Below are 6,000 nucleotides of genomic sequence, written 5' to 3' on the forward strand. Positions count from 1 at the left end.
GCTGGAGCCACAGCTGTAAAGCTGCTGGTCATGATGTCAGTTTGGATATGTGGTGAGAGGGAAACATGAAGATGAAACCAGGATATGTCCTTACTGAATCATCAGAGCTGAACAGGTGATGGAGAAACAGGTTTACCTTTTAGGTGACATGAATGAGTTGAAGTTATGAACTGTTTCTGAGAGACAAATAACACCAGGATCCTTTTCTGTGTAGCTGACAGCTGGTAACTGTGCAGGGGCGGGTCTAGCAAAGTTTTGCCAGGGGGCCAGGTAGGGCATTAACAGGGAGAGGGGGGCACAAAGAAATACTTTTCTTTCTTATTCTCATTTAAAATATCTAGCTTTTATTAAATAATTATCTGAATCTTGCAAACAAAGTTTTTATCTGATGTAAAATGTATAGAAATCATACATATACCAAAAAGACAGTGTACATCACTGTCACCACAGCGTTTGTTTTCATTCAAAGGCTTTATGGCTTTAATACCTGGTGGGCCGGTCTGTAGTGAAAATGCCCAATTTTTTGTCCCAGTCCAGCCCTGCAGGTTAATACTGGCAGTGTCACCATGCCGGCTGACTGGATTTCATCATCAGCCAGTGTTGTTTTTTATACATCAATATTACCAAAGTTTACCATAAGGCAGCATAGAAAGTATTTACTTGCTTTCAGGTTTCATTCAAATGTTAGTCTTTTCATTTGTTTCCCCACTTTTTTCCTGTTTCAAAATCAAACACCAGTTTGTGAGAAGATGATCTTCTTTTTTTAATCTGCCTTTTTTAAATAGGCAGATAAAGTTAACATAATAATAAACACTGACAGAGCACTGATTGTATCTCTTGTACTTTATCAACACAGTATCTAAAAACTTTGCACCGTAGTGGTTAAAATCTCATTCTAATAAGAGTTAAAAGCGCATTCGGTTATTAGGTTTACAGGGTTATTGAATTATGGTTAACGGTTGGTAGATTTTTTTTTTTAACATTATCTGCCAATTACATCTGCCACCCTTCTCCAAATCTGTGCTCCTACCTGGCCCCCCCAACAAAAATTTTCTAGACACGCCACTGGTGAAGTTAACCCCCACCTGACAAAGGTGTGGCTGTATCTCTGTGTCTCTGTTGCAGGGACAGAAGGAGACAACAGGAGGAAACTTGGGTCACATGACTATGTGAACTGTTCAAATTTAACCTTTTTAGTTTAAAATTTTCTGTCTCTGTGAATTTACCATGGGTGTGTTATTCACTACCTTGTGTTGCTCACAGAGGTCACTGTGAGAAAGAGGGTATACACCTGCGCAGCGCTAACATTTACATTTCTTTTCTACAACAGATGGTTAATCATGTGATTTGATCATGTGATTTACAGCAGGACACAGCTTAATGATGTTTTTCTACAACAGGATTACTGAGATTTTGTGTGAAGAAAAATGTGGTTACAGGCTATGTGTTGATGATGAAGGTACACTGTGTTGTTGAGGAAATGTTGGAGAAAATGTGAATGTTACAGGGGAGAAGTGAATACAGTTTGAGACATACTGTGTTTGAAACCAGTGTTGTTTCTTTTACAGCAGAGTGTTAACTTTATGACCTTTTACAGCACCTCTGGAATCTGGATGACTGATGCCTGACCACCAGGATGAACCGTGTGTTTGGCTAATGTTTGTTTTTCTTTAAGAGTGCTTGTAAAGGATTCAGCACAGACAGTGACAATTGAACAGATGTGCAGTGGTTACAACATAGTTACATGGGGCTCATTATCTTCCAGCGAAGGAGAGGCTTCGGGAGGATCAGAGATCACCTTCAGCACAGCAGACATCGCGTAGAGAGGTGTGCTACTAGGCTTCCAGGAGATCGTCATGAGGAGACTTTGCACAGCAAAATCTTAAATAAAATGAAAGAGTTTCGACATTGACGCTGACGTGTACGACGTGCTCTGCCTTAAATCGTCCGCAGCGTTGGAACATGAGAACTGTTATGGATTCAAATATTGGGGATGGATACAAGAGGAAAAACCACAATAACAACACTGGTCCGGCCGGGTTGAGTCAAACGATGATTTTAATGATCACACGCGTGGGAGATGGACACCGTATGCAGACAGCATCAGATCTCAAAATGGTGGAGCATTGATCAAACTCTTATAGCCTCTAGTGGCCCCCACCTAATCATAAAAGCCTAAACATTCACATTCTTTCTCTCACACAGCGCCTAAGCTACGACCTTGGCTCCCTGTTTATCTGCTCCTGCTTGGCTTCTCATGTCTTTTGTATAGTCTCGCTTTCTAACCCTCAAAGAGTTTCTCAGTCTTGTTCTCTAAAACCGAAAGAATTATGGATTTGATCAACTGGTCCCGTAACGGAATTGACACCTTCCTGGGCTTGGGAGAGCCCGATTGTCCTGCGGAGACATTTGCTGCCGGATACTCGATGGTCGGTTGCATCGTGTGTCTGGCGACACTCTCGATGGAGGACAATGAACGACATCTACCAATTCGGAACCACGATAACAGAGTTCTGGCTGATTGATTGGAGCTGGCTCAGCTTATCGAAGAACAAGAAGCGGCTACAGCTGTTCAAAATCCCACAAGGCTGGCCGACATGACAGACGATGGGCGGGGCAGTGAGTACTCAGACTGTGTTTTGAATATGGATACGATCTTGGAGAAGAACAACGGGAATTGAGAGAATTGGTGACCAGTGACGGACATTAGACCAATTGTGAAATTGGATGCAGTTGTTCGCACTAAACCTAAACATTCACCATCTTCACTTATACGGCCATCCCACTGGCACCACCACACACAGTTCATTCTCTACCTCTCCTATATTTCTCCCCCACCTGCAGAGTGAGCTCCTGTAGAGAGGAGACCACCTGCAAAGATATAACAGCCTCCCCACCAGTTAGAGAGCCCCCTAGTTGGGCCGATGCACCAGAGGTCCCTGCACTGGGGCTGAGCCCCCCTGCACCCACCCGCCCACAGCTCCGGCGACACAACAACCAGGACCCAAGCCCCCAAGGCCCAGCCAGCACCCCAGACCGGGGGCGGAGCACCCCCAGACCCCCAAGCCTCCACACTCGTCCCGGACCCACCCAGGGGCAGCCAGGCTACCAGGCCAGTAACCAACGTCCGCCAGCACAGACCTTCCCCCAGCTCCGCTGTATGCAGCCACAAGGAAAACACCATCTAAGAGCCACCAGAGCCCCTAACCAGGTCATGGCCACATCCCCCGGGTTAGGCCCTCCAGGGAAAACGTCCCTAGGGACTCCCCAGACGCCCTAAGGCCGTCCCTACCCCCATATCAACCACAATAGCGAAGGGAGGACCAAACCATGACCCCCCACCCCCACTAGGTGATGAAGCCGATCAAAGGAGCCCAAAGGGATTGATCAAATGTGATGGCAGAGGCTGTATCAAGACTAATGTGATCTATTAGATGGTTTTTATATTGGTTAGAATTAAGATTATTTTTATTTTTCCAGTTAATGAGGACCATTTTCTTGGCAATGCATAGGGCCGTAAAAACAACGTGGGCTGTGTTTATTTCTGCAGTGACCTCATCCAAGTTGCCCAGCAAGCATACTAAAGGGGAGGCTGGAATGTTACATTTCAGACACTTTGATAAGTCTTCACATATCTCACGCCAAAATTTCTGAACTGGTGGACAGAACCAAAGAGCGTGGATGTAATTGTCCGGTGTATTTGCTGTGCAGTGTGGGCAGTTGTTGGAAGGCGTATAGCCCATCTTGAACATCCTATGACCAGTATAGTGCACTCTATGTAATATTTTGTATTGTATTAATTGCAAACTGGGATTTCTGATCCATTGAAAGGTTTTTAAGCATATCTGAGACCAAAGGTTTTGGTCTAAGCTGATTGATAAATCTGCTTCCCATTTTGCAATAAAATAAGTTTTAGATTAAAAAATTATACCACACTTGGTGGTGTTTGTAATTCAGCTTCACCGGGATTAAATTTCTTTTTTACTATGAATTTAATTTGTTGATATTCCAAAAATCGTTTCTTGTTCATCCCATATTGTGTAACTAGTCTGTCAAACGAAATAAAGTCTGTTCCTTCCAATATATCTTCCAAGTATTTAATTCCTTTGCAACTCCAATCTGGAAAGTTTATCATATTATTGTTTTGTAATATGTCCGGATTGTTCCAGATAGGTGTACGTTTGCATGGGATTAATGAAGACTCTGTCATTTTTAGAAACTCACACCATGCTGTCAGAGAAGATCTGATGTTGATGCTTTTAAAGCATTCATGTCGTTTGATGTTTGAGCTGATAAATGGTAGGTCTGAAATTTCTAGATTATTACATAGTGCCTGTTCTACATGTATCCAAGGTTCATCTAAGAGGGTGTGTTTAAACCATCTAGAGATGAACTGAAGCCTGTTGGCTAAAAAATAGTGATTAAAGTTAGGCAGATCTAATCCTCCTTTATCCTTGGTCCTTTGTAGTGTTTTTAAGCTGATACGTGGGGGTTTATCTTTCCAATGGAATTTAGAAATATACGAGTCTAGAGATCTGAACCAATCTTGTGATGGCTTATTTGGGATCATTGAAAATAAATAGTTTATTTTTGGCAAAACCATCATTTTTATAGCGGCGACCCTTCCCATGAGTGATATGGGTAAAGATTTCCATCTAGCCAGATCACCTTCTACTGTCTTTAAAAGTGGGATATGGTTTAATTTAGTTAATTCTGAAAGCTTAGGAGAGACATTAATACCTAAATATTTTATATTTCCAGATTGCAGTGGGGAAGGAGAAGAACTATGGAAGGAGCAATTAATCGGAAGAACTGTAGATTTTGACCAGTTAATTGAGTAATCTGAGACACTTGAGAAAGAATTTATCAATGCAATTACCTCAGAGAGATTGGTTTGTGAACTTTGGAGAAAAAGTAACACATCATCCGCATAAAGGCTGATTTTATGTTCTACATTCTTACATTTTATGCCCTTAATTGTTGTAGCCTGTCTAATTGCTGCTGCTAGTGGCTCAATAAAAATTGCAAACAGTGAAGAGGAGAGTGGGCATCCCTGTCTGGTGCCCCTCAGGAGAGAGAAGCTGGAGGATGTTTGGTCATTTGTTCTGACACAAGCTGTTGGGGAATTATATAATATTTTTAACCAGTTAATGAAAGAGGATCCAAAACCAAATTTGTGTAAAGTTGCAAATAGAAATTTCCAGTTAACTCTGTCAAATGCTTTTTCTGCATCTAAAATCTTTCGTTTTTAGATGGGTTTATTTGTGGTGTATATAAAGTTTCATAGAAATCCCTAAAAATTTTGTTTATTTTCTTAAGATCATATATTGTATTCCCAGATAAATCTTGTTTTTTCTTAATTGATTTTTAACTGGTTAGCAAGAAATTGTCCGGATTTGTTACCGTGTTCATAATTTTGCAGGCGAAGTCTTTGTACTAAGAATTTAGTTTTTTTATTAATAATTTAATTTAATTCTAGTTTTGTCTTGCGTATTTTGTTTAATATTTCTTGATCTTGGTGTGACACATAGGCTTTTTCTAAGAATTTGATGTTTTTTTCTAGTTCCTGCATATTTTTGTTTTCTTCTTTCTTCTTATGTGATGAGAAAGAGATTATTTTACCTCTCATCACGGCTTTCCCTGCTTCCCAGAGGACAGATGCTGATGTTCCAGGAATGTCATTAAAGCCTAAATATAGAGTCCATTCTTTTTTAAAGTATTTGATAAGCTCTTCGTCTTTGAGCAGTGATGTATTAAATCTCCAGTTTTTTCTTGGTGTAGTATTATTCTTCTGTATTAGTGTTAAAGATGCAGGAGCATGATCGCTGACAGCTATAGGATGAATCTCAGTGTCTGAAATGTTACTCAGCAGTGAGCTGCTGACCAGAAAATAATCCAGACAAGAGTAGGAGTGATGAACATGTGAGAAGAAAAAATATTCCTTACTGGTGGGGTGAAGGGAGCGCCATGCATCGCAAAGACCAAAGTCGCTCATATACT

This window comes from Perissodus microlepis, chromosome 23 (assembly GCF_051167445.1).
Source record: "Perissodus microlepis isolate ML-2025 ecotype Zambia chromosome 23, ASM5116744v1, whole genome shotgun sequence".
NCBI lineage: Eukaryota > Metazoa > Chordata > Actinopteri > Cichliformes > Cichlidae > Perissodus > Perissodus microlepis.